Genomic DNA, 22,148 nt, shown 5'->3' on the forward strand with positions numbered 1-22,148 from the left:
GCAATGATATTATAAATATTCACAGATTTATTCACATAAGCCTTTCCATGGGCAGATTCAACAAGGATCAAATTCATAGGGTGGTGTCGAGATTAAATCATTTGCAAAGACGCATCCAACATTATTCCAATATTATGCAAAAGAAAGCCTTGAACAATTCCCAGGCACGTTGGCTCAACCATGCCTGATCTGCATTTCCATACTTGCGCCACTAGTCTGCTGGACGCCATGTCTAACGGCCAGTGAGTGCCATTAGAGCAGATAGATGATAGCACCTCCTGCTCCCAGCAGCGTCTTCACGACGGTCAGTCGTCCTCAGCGATTCCTCAAAAGAGCCTGCGCTTCTATCACAAGGCGGAGATGAGAGCCCAAAGAAGAGAGTGGGGGGGGGGGGGGGGGCAGAGAAAGAGGGAGAGAGAGTGAGAGCAATGAAGGTCAAAGCCTGTCATGGCTGCAGGTGGCTGGTTCCCCCCTCCTCCCATCCCACAGTAACCCATTCTCCACACACAGCTTTCTCACTCACCAACTCTCACACACTCTCCCTCTCCTCACACACACACACATTATATTATATATTATACACAAACACATCAACAACACATTCTTGCCTCACACCACTGACACATTTCATTAATTTATGTTCCTCTCCACAAACCCCCATTGTTTTTTTTGGTGCTTTTATTCAGTGCGTCGACAGAATCGAGGATTTTCCCCCACCAAAAACTACACTCCGATAGCATTTGATGCTAAAGAACGTGTTTTCGATTACTCACTTTCGACTGTATCGGTGACAAAAGTGTCTTCTTAACCAGGAGAGCACGGTCATCTGTGTCCGAAAGTGTTACGTTTTTATTAAAAGAGACGTTCGGGGAACTCGACAAACAAAAGAAAACAAAACAGTGGCAGCCCCCATGTTATCAACTCTGTTTGATGATTTGGTGCCTGAAGCAAACACAGGAAAACAAACACTTACAGTTAAAAGATGTTTGCACGACGTCATCCGAGCTTACAAAATCTGTATCGTCGTTCCTCGGTATCGCAGGAAATGAAATTCTTGGATCGCTGAAGGTCAGACGGGGACGCTGAAGATCACACACTTTTTATTCAACAGTTTGTCTCATTACTTTAAAAGTCAGACTCGGGCCGTTTGTCCTGGGCTCATGAACGCAACCGAAATAGAGCCTACACCGTCCGAGCTTAGTGAAAGAAGAAATAAGCATCGCTTCCCACACTGTGAAAATATGCAGGAAGTAAAAGTTAGATGCAGGAAATCATATCCATGTTCTTCCTTGACTGAATTACAACATTAAATTTTGCTTATGGAGGTGATTTTGATGCACGTTTTGAACAAAAACACGAGAAGTTAGCATGACAACAGTCCATGTTTGTGCATATTTATTTGTGCACATACAGTACAGCAAGAAAGTCTAAAACCAGAGAGAGAAGAGGAATAAAAGTTAGTAAGATTGTTTTCAGGAGAAAGAAAAAACTATGCATGTTATTTTCCCTCCCCATGTTGCTGCCACATCTGGTTTCTAGAGTGAACGTAAAAAAAAACCTTATTCATGACAAGTTAACATCTCAGGAGGAAGAACTGTAAAAAAAAGTGGGGAAATAAGATGTAAGACTTTTTGTTTACTTAAAGAAACTCACAGAATACAAACGTGTACTTTTTCCCTCGTGTTGCTGCGACACATCCGGTTTCTAGAGTCAACGTAGGACTGAATAGAAAAAGGTTTATCTTCTTGAATGAATGATGAGTTAACATGAAGCATAATCATCGTACAAGTCAGCGTAAATAAAAAAAAAAAGGTTGCAACTGTACAAATGTGGGGGGAAATGAATAAAAGTGGCATGAAAAACGTTCTCCTGCTGTAAAAATGGAAGTGAGTGCAGGAAACATCATGAAAAGTATCAATGTCTACCTCGCCAAAACACAAAAGGGCCCCATCCCGCTATGACCTCTCCTACCATCCTCCCCCTCCCCTACTGTGTCATTTACCCTCAGTTTCTAAACGCTTCCTACAGCCAGAGTGGAATCTGCTCGGAGGTGCCCGGGCTTTGTGGCGGAAACATAATTAAAGTGGTGAAAGATGTAAAAGGTGAAGAATGGGGATGACATCAGGCCAATTTCACACTTGGCACTCGAATGGCTAGGTCCAAGCCTGGACTCTTGCCTTGCAACACAGATCAAAGCCCACTGTCACCGCACCAACGCAGGAGGAAAAAAAAGGGGGCAAAAAGGACACCTAACTATGCTAATCCCCAGGACGAATATATTTTAATCTTGTTAGAATACAAGTTAATGCCGTGGCTCAGTGACTGAACTTTTTTTTTGTGGGGCAAGAATGAAAAGGTGGACAGAACTCTACTTTTTTACCTTTTCTACACAAGGTGCCCTCTGTCTGGCACTGGATAAAACCAGCCAGGGTGTGAACAAAGTTTCTTTTAGTATTATAAGCATGCACGGGGGCCTACAGTAAATACAGCAGACAGCAGTCACACAGGTCCCTGCAAAGACGAGCAACAGTTTTCATTAAGCTCAAGCAGAAGCTGTGTGACCCCCATCTGAATCCCCACTAGGCTCCAAACATGCAAAGGAAATGAGTATTTTGTGGACGGGTTTGTCCTCTCACACATTGAGCGCTCCTTCCTTAAAAGCACCTTGGTAACCCTTGATCTCTCATGTATGGAAGTCAGGGCGCTGGGGCCTGCAGAAGTTGACTGGGCAGACAATGGCGAGCGGATGCTTTCTGCAAAAGTCACACCCAGGCAACTCTCATTTCACACACGGTGTTTGAGTGACCCTTGGAGGAGGAGGGAGAAAAAAAAAGATGCAAGACTTTTGTTCACTTAACGAAATTCAGGGGAGAGGGGGGATGAAAAAAAAAATAGCCATGTACTTTTTTTTTCCCATGTAGGCAACACATCTGGTTTCTAGAAAAAGAATCGAGGACTGGACTAAAGCACGGATGAGTCTCAAACTGGTTTATCTTCGTTTTGATTGAGAAAAAAGAAGATAGACAACATGAAAACATGTTTGTGTAGAGTCAGATGTCACATTTTTGCAGTTTTAACGCCCATCTTTGATTTAATTGGAGAAATAAAAGAAAAAGAAGTGGTTTGAATCCATGAAACACATTTTCTGTGCAATGTTTAACTATTATATGTAATAATAGCAACCAAGTCATATTTATTATTATGATGAAACTTTATTGTTTACACTTTTCTTTCAGTTAATCATTTATTAAAATGATTTAATTTGCTGTGATACGACTATCAACCAGGAACTGTAATATATTTTGTTTTCCATTTGAGAAGTTTTGCTTATTAAATAACTAAGTTTAGTTTTGACGCTCAGAACTGTCATGAAAAACACATTAGCTCTTCAATAAACAGCCTCAGACCCAACTATGACGATATATATGCACGTTATTTTCCATAAGTTACGCAGATATGTGGACCATTGGAGTGGATATAAGATTTATATCGTAGAGTACAGAAGATGCAGGTCATTTAATACCTATAGAGTTGTAGCTACAGTTGAACAATTGATAATTGATAATTGAACAGTGCAATTCTTATTAGTTTAGTTTCCACTTTTTACTATTTATCAGGGTTTTTTTGTTTGTTTTATACTTGTTTTTTAGAGCTGCTGGACAATGTGAATTTCACCCATGGGTGATCAATAAAGTATCTATCCACCCTTCTGTCTACAATTATACATATCATAACTGATCAGGTGTCCTCTCGCCTCATCATAAAGAGGATTAGAGCTAAAACTATGAAAACAAACGGCAGTAAAATAAACAAGAATGAGGTCTAAGCTGCAACACGTGCGACTCTTCTGATACGTTTCATCTAAAATGGAGAGTCTATAGAAAGAAAACTAAGAAAAGTAAGGTGGTTTTGTTTCTTGGTGCTTCCTAAAAAAGCAAACTATGTTCCACTCTTCTTCTTCTGTATACCAAATTAAGATGTACAATGTACAGTCATGCCAGTGCTGGCCTCCTCTCTCTCTCTCTCTCCCTCTCCTTCTCCAGAGTTTGTGTTGCTTGCTGACACACAGTTAGACAGGGTCAAGGATACATCTGACTCACCTCAGGCCCCTTTGCTCTCTCCGGGGACCGGCCTGTCACTCACCGCGTGGTTACGCATCATAGCTGACAGAGGCACAAAGTGAGAGCTCGATGCTGCATCAACAGCAGCGACATCATCACCAAAAAACCCCATCCTTAGCATGACATCTTCCTCCTAAGTCCACCACCAACTCTCCACACTGTGGAAGAGGAAAGAGATGGGGAGAAAAAAAACACCACGTTCACACCAAGAGCCAATAATAAAATGTCATTCAGAGTGAGTAGGAAGACCTAAAAATAGTTGGATTTGGACATTTGCCTTAAAAAAAATCCCCTCACACTGCAGTTTGGATACGGGATGCCTCGCAATTGAGTCATTTTTTGGAGAAAAATGGCAGCCAAAGCTGCAAAGATTTAGAATGATTGGGTTGTGAGAGTTAATTTCAGTCAGTTCATCGAGAGTGGATATACACATCTACGCTCTGTGAGCCATTTTAAATGGGTCTCGCTCGCTCGCGCTGGTTTTTTTGCTGTAGCGTACAACCTTTAATTGGTATTAGTTACATGACATAATAAGCACATGCGCGAGGAGCAAAGGGTTTCAATGATCACAGCACTTATTTTTTTCTCTCTCCACATTAAATATGAATATACGCCAAAATACGCTACGGCACGACTTCAGCATACAAATCACGCCCGTTGTCCAACCCAAAACCACGACGTATTACTTTGCAGAAACATAGATAGACGCTATATGAATAATATAGCTTCGTATTCTTACATCCTTAGATGCTATAGAGCAGAAAATGCTGTGATAATCAGCAACGCTGGGGCGTGCATGCGCCGCTCCCATCTTGCCAAGCAGCAACAGATAATTTAAGCAGCCATAATCTGGAGGAGAAAATGGCAGCTCGCCAAAGACCTGGTTGAAGCCTTGAGAAAATGTATTCAGTGTCAAAAGAAAAACCGAAATGCATTTTTCACACGTTTGCCTCTTTGTTCTTTCTTTCTTCTATATGGTATTTGCTGCGTTTACAAATTTGAAAAATACGTAGCGGCTTTTTTTTGTTCTACGTTATCTGCACATGTCGCAACGGAACCTCGAACTGCAGATTTTTTGGGGATAATTCTGCGTTGAGGTTAACCCTTCACTGGCGTCAACAGCGTCCGAGTTGACGTCGCACGAACACACCGAAAATCATCATCTCAGTTTCGAGGAGACGTACAAGGGCTCGGTCGACTGTGCCTTCGCTCACAGCGGTGGGCGTTTCCATTTTTTTTTCCTCACTCATTTTTTGCTGCATGCTGCCATTTTAACTGTTTCTGAGTGGCAGGCGAGAGGGCGGGGTTGGTAGCGGCGGCCATGATGAGGGGAATCACAGCAGCCACTCCTGAGGTATAGGAAGAGCGGCCCATTCAACGACATTCAAGACCAAATTCACACAACTCACACGACCAAAAACAAGGGCACTGAAGGTGAAACTCAAGCGTCTGAGTCACAATAAATGAGATTAATGCCAACATATCACAGCATGCATGACAGAATATGTCTATTAGATATATAGTGATTCAAATATTTGGTAAAAATTGCAAAATTGTACAACACACACAACCAGAAAGCTCACATTTAATGTTTAAACTCGAAAAATATCAGTGTCATTTTAAAAAGGATGCAGATTAGCTTGAATATTTGTGACACGGCACAGTTATTTTTAACTGCACGTGCACATTTTCCCACTAAAAACTGGCAATGAGAAAAGTGCCCACGGAGATTATGATGGTAAACATTACTTTTAATAATTACATTTTTAAAAAGACGAAAAAAGAAGATAAAATAAAGAAAAACTGAAGAAAATATTAAATGTTTTTAAAGAAAGACACATTACTACTATGTGTACTATATTGAACAATATCAAAATCAAGTTACTTACGGTGCAGGAGAAACAAAGTATTCAAGCTTGACAGCAAACAAAAAATTGCATCACAATAATTGAAAATTACTCCTTAATTGGAGTCAGATTAAAAAAAAAAAAAAAAAAAAGCCTAAAACTTCTCAGACAAGTGACTAAAGCATGAGTCAGCAGTGTTTGCCTGAGCTGGCGTTCTGTAAACTGAAAATCATCTTTTTTTTAACAAAATAAAAGAAAGTTTCATCCAACAAACTCCTGCTCGTCCCTCAAAGCCGATTCTGAGTTACGTGGGTCAAATCCATACCTCCACCTCCATTTCCCCACCCCCCAATCCTGATAATTAAAAGAAGAAAAAAGGAAGAAGAAGAGAGCGAAAAAAAAAAAAAGTCCTCTTTGGATAACCAGGATGGCTCTTAACCAACTAAATTTGAGGTCAAAGTTCATTTTGTCCCCTTGGCAACAGCAGGGCAACTCGGAAGGTTGTCTAGACAGGTCATGGTATCCCCCCCCACCCCCACCCCCACCCAATCCACTCCACCTCCCCACCCACTGTGCCCAAACCATCCCACCACCACCCCTGGCTCTTTTCCGGAAGGAGGTGTCAACAGCAGCCAAGTGCAGGGTAAACAGGGAGGGGTGGTGGTTGGGTGGTGGCCTTTGGCTCTCATGAGGTCGGATCAGCACCTCCACCCTCCACTGATCAAAGACGAGGATCCTCCGTGCCAGAGCCTCGGTCAAAAGAGGGCAGGGTCGGGCAGATGAACCCTGCGTTTCTGTAATCTAGACGTGTCCAAGACCCAATTGTCTTCTTTCACAGCCCCAAAATGGACCCTTCCGGTGCCGCTGATTACATTAGGGAGGACAGCTTCTTTTCACAGGGGCTCCCCGGACAAAAGAGGCGCTTCCGTGCCCCCTCGCCATCTGGTCCCAAAATAACAGAAAAGGTCCCAGGAAGGAAAAAAAAAAAAAAAAGAGCCCAGCCAGCACACACAGCCTTTAAATGAAAGGACTGCTGTTTGAATAGATGGGATGGCTGCACTGATAAGCAAACATACAGTAAAGCTGCACACGTTTACGCAGAGATTGGAAGCCAATCTCCATCAGCAAATAAAGCAATGTGCAAAGGGGCTTTGATGAAGCAGGTCTGCAGACCACGGATTTAAGCAGAAATTAAATTGTGCTGTGGCACACGTGCAGTACAGCACGCTGCTCTTCTATAGGACTGCAAGAAAAATACTCAAAGTATTAATTATTTGAAGCGCTACGAATCGGTTTACAGGCAAGATTCTCGATCGTGGCTTTTGCATTGGATTTAAGCCTCCGACCACTAGTGGGCATCAGGCTTTAGAGCGTTTGATTCTCGCTGCTTTCAATCCTAACACAGTTATAACAATGTTATTTTACCAAGAGAGGATTTTTTCGTTTTTCGAGTCTTATTTTGAAAAGTTTTACAGGAACAAGAGAGCTTGCGTGTTAAACAGTATAAAACATATTTACAATAAAAAAAAAATTTGAGTCGTCTTAATGTGTAAAAAAAAAATGTATACTTTGCACAGGCATTTTTCCATCTCTGTCCTCTCTGGTGACAAAAACGCTGATTCGCCGGCTTCCTGCAATAGCACGAGTGAAATTACCGTAATAACCACACGTTGGCTTTGACGTGCAAATTCTCAGCTTTCAGAAACTGTCGGAATTTTTTTTCCCCAATAGCACAAACTGTTGCATAAGTACTGCAAAGCAAACGTGTTGTCGTTGATACATCAGTGATTCATCGCAACATTGCATCATCATCCATCCTTTATCAGAATATGTATTAAAATACAAGATTTTCACCAAATTACAGCCTTTGTTTTACCTATGACTAAAATATTGACAATCTACTAAAATATGCGACAGTTTTGGACAAAATGCTCGTGACTTAACACTTGTATATACACTCCGTATAAACACTTCTGCGCAGGTATAATAACACATGAATTAGCAGCATTTCTATCCTTATAAATACAATAAAAATTGTTTATCGAGATGCACCGTGATGGATACGGACGATGCTGCATCAATGCAGTGACAGCAAATAACGTTAGCATGTTGATTCTTCAGTTGCTTATGCAGATTGATGAAAAATAAGCCATGTGCGGTTAAATAGAAAACTGAGGATGGATGGAAGGCATTGTGATGTATCGTGGAAACCAAAGACATGAGCACAGCCATAATAAATCGTCATGTCCTCTGATTCATTTCATACATGGAATAATATTGCACATTTTGACGAAAACTCTGGTGCTGATTAGTTCACCTGATGAAGCTGAAAAATTCCACATTTATGCAAAAGTTCCTTCATTGTTGTGAGGTTCTTTGCCGTTTTGTTTTCCACTATTTTGCTCAATTAAACTATTATTCGTCGTTTGGTCCATGAAAATAGTCAGAAATTTGATTTTACACAAAATATAAATGTTCCAGTTTAGCTGAAGCTGAAATCAGAGAACTTAACTTAATAATTAAATGACAGTTAAAGCCCTGGATGAGTCTTCATAGCGCTGAAGTTAAAAGAGAAAACGTCCCAGTGATCTTTTTTCTTTCTTTTCAGGAATATATACATTTTTAAATGCAGTCCCTTCTTTGTTCAGGGTAAAATAATAAACATGGTCTGTTTGATGCAGCCACCTTTGAGAGGAGGTTTACACGTTCGACACAAAGCCACTGCAGATAAAACTACATTGTGTTTTATAAAAGTGTCACAAAATGTTTAACCTGGGGCTTTAGGAGCTCTGCTTTACTAAAGTTGATTATGTGCTTTGCTATGCATGGCCTGTTTTCTCTCTCACAGTTCAAGTCCACAAGGAAATTTGCTAAATAAACAATCTCATTAGTGGCAAAGGTGATGCTGCCCTTGACGTTGAATGGAGGTTTTTTTTTTTTTTTTTTTTTTTTCCTGTTGACAGGAGAAAGGTGAATGTGCGGCGGCAGCACTGTGAAGTAAAGTTAGACAGAGTGGCCTCGTCCATGTGGGACCACCTGCTTTTGTCAGGAAAACTGATCTCAGAACAACAAAGTAACAATGACGTGCACAGAGGTACTTTGTACAGACACAAAAGGCAAATAGTACGACAACAACTCGGAGGAATCATGGGATTCAAATAAAGTTTGTTTGACAAACACCTGGAGAACGTGTCACACTGTCCTCCGTCCATCAGCCGCCATTTGCTCTACATGTATATTAGTGAGCCTGCAGCAGGACCACAGCTCTGCTGTTCTACAGCACAGAAATCTGTTTTACATGAACGAACGAATGAATGCAGTGAGGGAGACGACGTGTTGAATGTGGAGGATTTCAATGACAAACGCTAACCCTGAATCACACAATATACAGCATGTACACTGTTAGACCATAGGCGAGGCTGGGCACCATAAAATAAGTGTAATATAGGGATGTTGAATCTTCGGGTGTCTCACGATTCAATTCAAAATCGATTCTCGATTAAAAAATTGATGCAATGCATAGTGTGTTAAGGCAAATTATGGCATCAAAACAATACAGTTTGTATAAGATAATGTGAATAAACTGATTCCAATGATGTAATCACACAAAGGCAAACTTAAGTTAACATTTATTCATTCAAAACAAATAAAAACTTACTTCTTATAACTTGCATAATAAAAGGTTAGACTAGCTGCCTTTTTCTCCCAGAAGTTACAAAAATAAACTGTACACAAATAACAAACCGGTGTCACGTGTGGTTTTTCAAATTAGAAACTTCTTATGTGAATCGATTTTTTTCCCATACCCCTAGTGTAATATATAAGAAAAATAGCTAGAAATGGTTGAAATGTCATATTTGTGATTGTTGGTCAACAGGTTTCTTCAACTTAAACCGCAAAAATCAAACTTTATCTCTAAATGTATCAATATTGATTGTAATAACGTGTTCTGCCATATTTTAACAGCTACAACTACAAACAGGATATGGAAAAGTAAAACTTGTGATGTTTTTGATGGAAGTTAACAAAAGTAACGTCCAAGATATGTTGTGGTGAAGTTTGTGATTGTTGGTCAACAGGTTTCTTCAACTTAAAGTGCAAAATCTAAATTTACGTCAAGCCTTTATCTCAAAATGTATCAATATTGATTATGATAGCAATTTTGGGCAATTTTCTCCCAGTTTTACATAAATAAAACTCAAACTTGTGATGATTTTGACAAAGTTAATTTAGTAAGTAACATCCCAGATGTCAAAGTATAAGAAACCACTCTGAAAAGGCACTTTGGTTAATTCTTTCTACGTGGCTTCTATTTCTCATTTTCCCAATTCCACAGCAACTCTGAGCCCAAAAATGTCAGGTGATAATCACAACATAAATAAGAACAATTAAACGCTCTAACGTGAACCAACAAACACAGATAAACAAACCTCTTTGTTTGGCATAATTTCTGACAACTACATCGTCGAGAAGAGCGGCGTTCACTGCAACAAACACGTATTTCACACATGACAACGAGCTCCTCTCATCCTTGGATGTGTTCAATTTCTAGCTCATCCTCACTGAGAGTGTGCTGTGATGCAGCAACGCCCTGACACCAATGTACATCTCTCTATCGCTCTCTCTTTTTGTTTTAAATCCATCTTCATATGTAAACAATATTGAGAGCAGGAAGACGTCACTTTTACTTCTGCTAAAACTCAAGCAAATCCGAAGGATTATGACTTCATATTTAGAGGTTTTTGTGATGATGCTGCACCTGTTGTGGAAACTTTGCCGAGTGACAGTCAAACTTCTCTCACACACAAACTTATGTGACTGCTGATGTTTTTACCCTTTTGTCCTCTGAAGAAACTACAAGCCGCAATTCCAACCGCCAAAAAAAGTTTTGTTGATGGTTGTAGCAAGTTGCATTATAATAAAATCTGAATCACAAAATAAGGCATCATCAAGGGGGAAACTGGGGGGTTTTCGCTCCAGTTGCATGAATAGAAATATACACAGATTAAGAAATGAGGCAGTTACATATTTCTTTTAAAACAGTTTGAAAGTGAGATGCATGGTGTGGAGATGTAGCAATTATTTTCTCCTCGCAGTTGACAATTTAAAAAACACTGCAGTGTTGACATGGATGTTGAATGCTTAGGTGATCTGAAAGGGTTTCGTATTCATGAACCACTTTCTCCAGTTTTTTTTCCTCCTCCGAGCAGCAGGTGTGGAAGGGGAGAGAATAAAATAATGCAGAGGGAAAGATTCACAACCACAGCTAGGAAGTGGAGGAGAAGCTGCTCACGCGATGCTGCATATGATCAAACGCCGTGTTCCTGCCCTGCTAAACGTCGACTCCCAACACAACATTTTCCCCAACACAAAGATGCGAGGGAAACCAAAAGCTGCAACAGGTCAAAAAAACTACACAATCTGACAAGACGACTGTCCCAAGGAAACACACAATTCCACTGCTCAGATATAAAACACACACAAACATTTCCAGAACTTTCTCTGCGGCGTTTCCCTCGCTCTCAACTTTCCTGCTGCCTCAGTAAAGACAGTTTTTCCCTCCTTACTTCCATATTTCTCACGTCAAATTATTCTTCACGAGCAAATGAAATCTAACATGAAAAAAAGTCCATTCCACTACGGATTCATTATGTGTGTCTGCTGGGGGTTTGCACGCACACACACACACACACACACACACATACACACAAGCTCCGTTTCACAACTGTGGGATAAGTGAAGTGAGTGTGACATATAGAGGGCAGGTGGTGCCAGTCAAGTGAAGTACACAAGCCTTGTCCCAATCTGTACTTTCTTAGCTTTATAATTGGGTTATTTTTTTTTCCTCCTTGCGTCGGAAAATCGCACCAAATTATGTCATCAGGTCTTAGCGACGACTCATTATTCGCCCGCAACAAACAAGCTGGAAATGACGCTCAATCCTACGGAGACCTGGGAACTAACTCGGGATCCGGGGAGGGACCGGGAGTCGCTGTGTGAAACCAACAAGAACCAACACGACACCTGGCATTTTCTAGTTAAAGTGGGCTGATGCACGCTGCTGAGCACAACAGCAAGACGAGCTTCTTAATTGTGCAGGTTTCGAGGAAACACAGGAGGGGGGAAGGGGGGTGGTAAAAACACCAAAAAAAAACAATAACGCATATGGTTGTCCATAAACTACTCAAACAAACAAAATACAGAGGCTTTTGTGATAAAACTGTTTGTGTATTTTCTTAAAAAAGCCATGCTGACAATAGTGTTCACATGCTATCTGCCTCACTTTGACAGAAATGTCAAAAAAAAGTAAATAAATATGCAAATAGTGGAGAAATATAGTTATAAGGAAAAAAAGGGAAAAAGATTATATTTGAAAAGTTGTTTTAAAACAGCACAAGATACAATTGTGTTTATTATTCTTCATAAACACATTTGTTAATTTTTACTTTATCACGAATACATTCACTGTAAAGGTGAGGTCTGAGTGTGATATAAAAGTTTCTCACTTCATCATAATGGATAAAGTTTTTGGTTCACGTTGAATATGAATAAGTTCCCTTTTCGTTGAATTATTTCCTTTTCAGTCCTTTCAATGTAAAGTTAAAGTAAAAAAAAAAAAGTCTTCCTTATACAGCGCTTAAATTTTATAATGTAAAACGAGATTATCAACTGAAATCACCTGAAGTGAACCCTAAAAAATTAGTTGTGGAATCATAAGAAAAGAAAAATAAAGAATTTTGTTGTTTAATGCTTAATTTGCTAAAATAACTCATGTTATTTTATATTAAAAATAAGAAAAAACAGAAACTCTTTAAGATATTTAATCATAAGAGACAACCGACTATAAATGACTGTTCGAAATTGACAATTAAGAGAAAGTAAGTGCTTAAATGATGGTATTTCTTAGTGTTTTAAAAACACATATAGCTGCTAAATGAAATGAGGGCCTTTGGGAACTGGGACTAAACACCTGTACTTTAATGAAAGTGACATTTGCCCCTGACTTTGAGTCAATGCAAACATTTTAATGAGGGGTAATTAGTCAACGGGTTAAAAGGCGGTAATCGTCGAGTGATGAAGATAAAGGCGGCTCAAAGGAAAACAAACTGGAAATGGGCTGGTACCATTCACATGACAGTCGGGACTCCAGAGGTCATGTGCTAAGTCCTGTTAAGAGCCTCAAAGGGCAAACACTCAACGCGCAGCACTTTTTGTGTGAGCGGGGGAAACACAGCCAGGTTTTGCGAGCACACAAACACCAAAAATATCAATTTCACATTTGGTTTAACGCTTTCACACTTTGTGTCACCGACACCCAGAGAGACGGGCTGCGGAAGACAAAACACAGCTCCTGGATAAGGATCATGTTAATGCCTATCAATTAGGATCAAAAAGGGATTAACCGGCATGGCTGCGGCGGTGGGACGGGGGCCCACGCAAAGTCACTGAATACTAGGGGTCACACCCCTGACTTCATTAGGCCTGACCTTTCCACGCCATTGTGTGACAGCAAAGAGTCCCCCTGCAGTCTGCACTTCCCATTTAGCTTATGGAGAGTCAGATATGAAAACATGCTGCCAAATATAGAGATCAATGAAATAGGAAACATTTAAAGACGAGGTGGGGTTTCTAAAAACCTGGTTCAGGTGTGTTTTTCTTACTCATTCTAAAAGAACATGTTTGTTTTTAGAGAAGTGGGATGTACTAATTTAGTCATGGCGCAGCCTCCTCTTGCTACGATGTACCGCGGGGTTGATAAGCTCCTGCTCCACCCAGTGTCTTAATTCACAACAGGTCAAAGGTCAAAGTGAACGCAGGTTACTCCAGGTGTGTTAAAGTAAGCCCCAATTAGGGAAAAATGCGAGCACGCACCCTCAAGTCTTACCTTTGCTTGACTTTGAAGTCAAGCCTCCGAGCTGTATGTTTAAGTCTGACGCTGTAGGACGTTCAAGTACTTTTACATTTTTATTACATAAATACTGACATCAAATTGTATCCGCAGGGATATTTTGGCGCACCGAGGTTATTAAAGATGTTGCGATTCTTAAACAGCACAGCTGAACATTTTTGTATATCCCAACTGTCATTTTATGGAAAAACCGTGTGTTCAAATCATGACGATTTGAAATTCTTTGGCATCTGTCAGAGAAAACTTTGATACGGGTCACTGAGTTTCCTGAATTTCATTATAACGCCGTTATGACATATCGTTGTCAGAATCAAAAGATACATTATACGATATTGCACTTGATCACGCCGCGCAATATTGTCATGTTGTGATTATTTGTGCTAGCCTTAACTCATAGTGAACATTATTGCTGCTGATAAAGTGGAGAAAATAAGAATTTGACTTTTATTTTTGTTGTTATTGGCCGGGAAAAAGACTGAACCGTTTTAACATCTTTCAGCTTTTTCATACTATTACGCCGTCATCCAAACTTACAACATAAACTTTAATGCAACCTTGAATTATCGTTTTAAACTGTAATAAAAACAATTACTATTCTGTGTTGTATACCAATTTTTACATTACAGAATTAGTATAGTAGTTACCATTTTGATCACACAGTAAATATCAAACTGAAGCTCAAATTAAAGAGTTATATCGCCAATCAAATCACAAAATTAGCCATTTCAGAAGATATATTCTCTGCATTGGCGATTATTATTACTAAATATCCTCTTATTTGCAAGACAATGTTATAGTGAATATTGGCAGATACCCAACACCACCCCGTCCACTACAGGCTTGTATTGCTCAACAGTTTTGTTTCATCATTTGATGAAGAAGGTGCTGCAATATTTATCTATCACACACACGCACACAGACACACACACGTGAGATTTGACTCAGGCAAAAAGCCCGAAATGAAAACCTGTGTAGTTCTGTAGTTTCTCCTCTTAAGTCGATTCATAAAGTCAATGCAACAAGTTACACTCCTGTCGAAGCTTCTTTGGGGTGAGAAAAAAAGATGAGCAACATTTCATTACTGTAAGAAATTGAAAAGTCAGTACACAACAATGGCGATTGGACCTAAAGCTGTGGCTGATGTTTGACTTTGAAACCCTGAGAAATAATTAAATTTTAAGCTGGGAAATATGGGCTAATATATAATATATCAATATTTTTAAGCTACATATTGATATAATAGGTTTGTTCTCACAGGACGACGATATTACACTGTAAAAACTGTAATATACCCTGAAATGGAAGAAAGAACGTTGACAGTGATTTTTATATTCTAGGCATTTATGAGACGCGTTCCAGGCTTAAAATACATTTGTTAATTTCTTTGGCTTTTTAATGTATAACAAGACATTTAGAGGTGGAAGTAACCATTTAAATATGCTGTAAATATTAGTCAAATTCAGCTGGAACATTACACAACTTAAACAAGCTGTGAACTGAGTTTTCTGATCATAATGCCATATCAAATCAATGTATTGTTTTTAAATCGACACTATAGTATAATAAATTACTGCAACAGCCTTTAAAAACACAAAAAAGTATATAATTACTGTCAAAACGATACTAAAACAATCACAATACTTGATATACTTCATTTTAATGAGGGGTCCATGTTTTATTAAAGTTCAGTAGAGATGACTGCTCCTCAATGCAGCTGCATATTTTTCCACTTTGCTCAAAAAGGATTCAGTGAAAGTTAAGAGAAGAAAAAAAAAATGGCAGAAGTTCATCTCAGGCCAAAAGTTTCTTCCCCAGTAAACTAAGCACTTGTTCAGGCTGCTGTTCATTCAATTTCAGCAGGCATGAAGCCTCGCGCTGCACTCGGCAGTGGTCACCCAGGCCTACAGCCTTCTTTGTAGCGCTCACGAGGGCCGTTATAGACGAGCACACTCCATTTAAAAGTCAGTGGTAGATTTGCAGTCAAATGAAAACAGGAAGTATTGCTGAAGCTGTCAAGGCTATGCAGCTGAGTGGGAACGGACATGCTACATGTGCATATCTTAAGACCGACGCCTGAATCACAAACAGCCAACATTTTACACTCTAGTCAACAAGCAGCGAGGTTATTTGTTTATCTCTCTCTCTCCCTGTGCTTGGAAAGAAACAAGTGTTTAACCCGCTGACATTTACACTATAGTCGCTGTGTAATTTCAGCCTCCTTCTAATGAGGGCGGTGATATTTGTGTGACGGCAGCAGCGATGGTGCGGTGTTTGTGGTGTGACTGCGTTTGTTTTAATGAAAAACAAAAAGAGATCGACTCTTAATTGTTGTACGCGAACACCAACTTTATACCTTAGAAACTGCGTTGAAGCAAAAGACAATCGTTTGCGTGATAAACAACGCAATTCATATAAAAGAAATGCACTCAACGGTAACTGATTGCGATGGATGTATAAAAACCTTAAAAACTATTCAATCACTGTTGCAAATTTCATTCAAAGACAGTTTATTTTGAAGAAAATGTCCAAATTTTGCTTTGTTGCGTCAACATTTCACCTTAATCTACAGGTTTTAGTCAATTCCAACCTGCCCTGGTTTCCTCATTACGCCACAGCACTAGCAGCACATGCATTCGCCCACAGTTCCTTTTCTCCCTCTCCATGTTTTGGGAGGAAACAGAGCAGAGGCCCAGCTTAATATGTTACTGACAGCCACTGTTGTGTGAGGTGGCATCAGAACACAGTGTGGCTTTGAGCAGCTCTGAACACTGGACCAAAAAACAGCATTCAAGGGAGGTTAAGGTCACCTAAACCTTTTAGCACGTTCACGTCATAACATACATTTAAATAACTGCTGTTATGGGTGGACTCTCTGCTAATGTGCATTTACAGTAGAAAAATATATCACTTTTATTGTTCTAGATTTTATAAGCAATACTAATAATGCCCCCAGTATGCCATGTGTGTGTGTGTGTGTGTGTATGATTACAAATCAAAACACAAAAATCATATTATTGTGCATAATAATAAATAGTAAACACTGCGTATTGAAATAATACACAGAGTAGCAATTTTACCACTATAAACCAATTTGTCAAATAATACGATGCACGAGTATAATAATTAATTGTATTTAACACGTCAAATAATCAATAAATTGAGACCTTTATTATATATAAATAAAGGTATATTTTACAAAGTGAAAACGTCAACAATTCACAACGGCCTTAAAAATTGCTTTCATTAAATTAGTTAATTTTTATCCATATTATTTTTCGCAGAAAACAAAAACCCACACGATGGACAAGAGGTACATGAGCTAATATTTGCACACAATTAATATAATTTTATACCGTTAATACACGAGTGAAGCGATACTGTGTGTGTGTAATTTAATTATTTCAAATCGCCGTCATTCTTCATTTATTAGTATTTTAAATGTGAAAGAAAATGTGTCACGTTAGCTTTAAAAAGTGCGAAAACAAGTTCCACGATCAAATGGAACTGCATTTGACAAAAAAATAAAAAATATATATTTTTTTTTTTCTGATCAATATTAGCTTTGTCCCGTTGAAAGGATTGTTTACACGTGAGAAGTTGAGGCATCTTCTCACAGGGTTTAAGCTCACAAACGCTACAGTTCCAGTTCATCTCTTTCGCCACTGCCTAAAACCTAAAATGGACGCTGCTGGCTTTGAGATATCAGTGGCCTGGACCAGCGAAGGGTCACAGCTGTGCACTTATGCTCTTAGGAGAGAAAGGGGCAAATGGATCCATGTGTTGGCAGACTGCCAGGAGTGTAAGAAAAAAAAAGGGAATGCCTTGATTTTAAAATATACCACATTAAGCTTGGATTAATTACGCAGCAGTGGCTTTTTTTGAGGTAAAACAACAAACGTCAGGTGCTGCTGCTGACGTAAAAGAGCGACACTCTGAAATAACACATTTGACTTTGCGTATGTGCACGGAAATAAACCGAGAGGTCGTCTTCACTGTAGGCATTAGAAGCCAAATGAACGCCTGATCATCATAATGTCGGACCTCGTGACTGTGGGTGGAGACAATGAGCCAATAGGAAAACAGGGAGTCAGAGCAACCCCTCTTGCATCAGCATTTTCCAACTGAGCCTCAAGTTATGAGCTCCATAACCGTGATTTACCTTATGGAGAGATCAAATAAATAATAAAATAAACAATCATCACTGGTGACGAGTGGATGGCCGCAGTGAATTTGAGCGCCTGTTTCTTTAGCTTCCTGTCACGCAAGAACTGGCATTGCAAGCCTTATTTTACCCCCTTCAGGCAAAAATCATGTTCACCCACTGCAGCAGCACCTTAAAGCATTCCTCAAATTGTTCTCCTCAACTTTGAACGTGCCCAAATGTGCTTCAATGAACAGGGTCGGCGCAAAACTTACCGTTTTTTGGGGATGGACACACTCCAGTGTCACAGGCGTGAGGGTGAGGGGGCGACGGGCTGCAGGACACCATGACTCTCCTGGAATAAAACACAATAAAGACATTAGTAAACCACTCAAGGGATTCAAAAATATTCTGTATATAGAACTGTATATATGAGCTTTTTTTATTTATTTTTTTATATCACCTTTAAAAATCTTCACATTGCTCTACAAATTATAATTAAACATGGTATTGATTGAAGCATCGCTTTCATTTTTAGCAGCGGTCACACAAATTCTCACCCATTTATTAGTAAAGGTCACAATTACAACATAAATTACAACGTAAAATTGCAATCATGCTATAAATATATACATTTTAGTGCTGGAGACACAAGAAACGATGCATGTTCTTTCACAAAAGTGTATTACAATTCACATTTTCCAACACAAAGCTCTAAAACTCTTACTTTCGCAGCTCTACAATTGTTATTCTTATGTCAGACACTGGATCAGGTTTGGGAGAGGCCTGCAGAGATACTGCATGTCTGAGTGTGGCTGCTGCACGCTCCGGTGAAAACAAACTCAACAAGCACTCGAAAACCATTAAGAGAAAAATGACAAGACGAGAGACTAAAAGAGGAGCTTGTCTAAGTAGGTGATAATGAAGAGATCTGTCCGGGCCGGTCACTGATATGGCAAACAGATAAACATCACACACTCACTGAGTGAAAGTAACCTGTGATGTCACCAGTGAAGCTCGAGGTACTTTTTCTCAAGTCAAAGTTAATATCGCCTGGAGCCTCCCTCCACCCTGGAAGACTGCAGCACACTGCAGCTACTTAGAATTTAAAAATAACACATCTACACATTATTTCAAGCAGTAAATGTGATTTATAAATCATTGGTTATTGTCGCAATCGAACAAAAATACGAGATTTCATTTTGCTAATTGTAAAAACCACTTGATGATAAGAGTTTCTACAACACTGAATTAATTCGAACAAAAAATATGTTTGAAATAAGGAGGTAACAATAAAACCTCAACTATTCCAGATTAGAATTAATCTACCATTGACTAGGAGAGTGATCAAATGACTTTTCTGTAATTTTATGTGTATAGCACGAAATCCCAATTATCTCAAAGCACTTTAACACAAACGGCTACACCTAATATTATATAATTATATATATATATATATATATATATATATATATAATATGTGTTCACAACGTCTCTGTGGTCATTTTTTTCCCACACTGCCTGCAAAATCTGAGTGAGTCAGTAAATTCAAAGAAATCCAGTTAAGTTTTAAGGATATGGCTTTAGAAAGACTCTTTTTTTAAAAGGATGTGTATGTGTGTAATTGCTTTCATTATATATACACACACACACAGTCAATAAGAAATCATAACCAGAAGTCGCCACTGACGTTATACTTATATAACATGTACAGCAGTTATGCGTTTTCACAACAACTGAGATGAATCAGACAAAATGGCTGCCAAGAATCCCCTATATCAGACAGTGGTGGAGAAATGAGCCCAGAAGAACGTGAAAATATTGAAAAGCTCCAGTTTTTGGGATTCCCGACTCAAATTGAGGTAATTTGAGTCGGTAATAGGTAATTGAGTATTGAAGAACGAAACACGGCAAATTTAGGTTAAATAGTTCACCGTCCCCTTTGTGTGTGCACTCAGTTTGCTCAGAAGAGGGAATATCCATTTAATCATATTTTAAATTAAATCCAGTGCTACTTGAGGTTTCCCCGCCTCTTCTTCAATTCATATACATCCTGGGCAACAACAATGCTATAGCAGCCATCTTGGCCCAAAAACGCAGACATGGGGCGGGAGGAGGAGGAGGAGGAGGGGGGGAACGCAAGACTCATGTCATATGACTGCAGCGTCTGCAGACAGCTGCAGTGACAGAGCACCGGCGTCTAGACGAGTGAGAGGCAGAGGCACATACTGTACGTACACACACACACACAAGTTACTTTGCCTTTCACCATCCAACTTTTAAACCATCTTTTCATTTCTGCACAATGGGACAGGAAACATTCATTGTTTGGAGTTTGGATATAGGAAGCATTGTTCAAACTGAATTATAGGGAGGATTTCATTATTTACAAATATACCACATACACCAGAGTATCAGAGAATGCCTTAAAAACTTATGCTCAAATATTTCCCTTTTGCCTATAAAGAAAATATAATATGCTTACTTTATGTGTTGCCATCAAACACTGTAGAAAATCATAGTTCTACGAAGATACTTGTGTAAAGTTTAACATAAATATGGAAGAAAATTTGTAAAACTGATAGGCATGACAAACACTTTAAATTAAAAATAAAACCAACAATAAACTGTATTTATGTTAACAGTACAGTTTGAGAGGCCATGGTAGAGAAAGCACAGGTGTTAATAATATAATAATAAACAAAGGAGACACTGTACAGTGAATAAAATATGTCCATTTAAAACAACATTTTCCACATAGCTTAACCAAAATATCACGAAAAAATGATGATTTGATTAGAAGATCTTTCTTGTTTTAGACTAGCGATGAGCCGATACAGTTATCATTTTGATACTGGTTCGGATATCAGAAAATATACAATTCCAAAACCCTAAATTAAAATATATATAGACATTTATTTCTTTAAAATATATACAGTTGAAACAAAAATAGCTCGTTATGGCTATAGGTCCCAAATGTGTTGTAAACAGCACGTTTAAAAATAAGTAAAAGCTTCTATATGGGACTGATATCGGCAACAGTCCATACTCGAGGTTGTGATATCGGTATTGGTATAAGAAAATTTTAAAAAATGGTATTAAAGAATCCATATACGTCTTATTTCTCAGCAGTGGAAGTAATAATACAAGTAGTGGATTATTCAATACACCTGAATAATAATAAAATACATTATTTGATTCATGGAGTGTTTGTTTGGTTCATAAAATGGTGATTTGGTGTTTTCCCAAACCTCAGAATGATGACGTTGAATTAAAATATTACAATTTTAATGATTTCTTTGTCAAATGGAGCAAAGAAACTGGAAAATATTCACATTTAAGAAGCTGGAAAAAAATGTGAAAGCTTATTTTTATTATTACTGAAAAAAACATAAATAACCGATAAACAAAATAGTTGTCAATTCATTTAGTTATTGATAAACAATTGATTAATCTTTGCAGCCCAAGTCCAAGAATCTATGCAAGTGAGTGGAGCAGCAGCTAAATGGAACACAGCCATTGTTTATTTGTAAATGATGAGTCAAAGTGTGTGCACTGAGCCTACCTCTTTGTGCAGCATGATGCTGAAAAACTGCCTGTTTTCTGGATGGTGCACTCCTCTTGAACCCTGCACAGCAAAACAAAAAACAATCAGTGATTTTAGTTCACATCTCAACACCATAAAATCCAGAATTTATTTAAAACACTTTTAGAAATGTGTTGAACTGGGCTTTAATGTGCAGCTGAGTAATTGATTGACGGCTCCACACCGCAGGTGTGTGTTATTAAGTAACAGGTGCGTTCAAGGACCTCACGTGAGCATAGGTGCGTCACCAGAAGTAGGTCAGGTTTGCAAACAACAAAAAAACTGCTCATTCTGATGACGCTATCTCATTTTTACTACAACAAAAACGTGTCCCGACGACACGGGAAAACACTTCTTTGTGGTGAATTTGATAATTCGACTTAAAAGCACCGGGAAAGCAGCGCAGTTAACACTAGCAAACAAACATTTACAAACGCCGAGTTAAGCTACAAACAAACAACAACACATTAGCCTGAGTATGCTAAACAACTTGGCGTGTGGCGTGCGTCTGACCTACCTGTGCATAAAGAGCTGCTGTCTGCTC

The 22,148-nt window shown here is 38.9% G+C and overlaps 1 long non-coding RNA gene across 1 annotated transcript; it reads right to left on the reverse strand.

The window, feature by feature from the left end:
• Positions 1-51: 51 nt before the first annotated feature.
• Positions 52-21,649, reverse strand: LOC310937653. Its single transcript, XR_014593022.1, has 4 exons — positions 21,584-21,649; positions 18,294-18,373; positions 4,101-4,279; positions 52-344 (listed from the first exon to the last, which is right to left on the reverse strand). It is a non-coding gene; the product is annotated as an uncharacterized lncRNA (long non-coding RNA).
• Positions 21,650-22,148: the final 499 nt, after the last annotated feature.

The sequence above is a fragment of the Microchirus variegatus genome, assembly GCF_963457635.1.
Source record: "Microchirus variegatus genome assembly, chromosome: 15".
NCBI classification, from domain to species: domain Eukaryota; kingdom Metazoa; phylum Chordata; class Actinopteri; order Pleuronectiformes; family Soleidae; genus Microchirus; species Microchirus variegatus.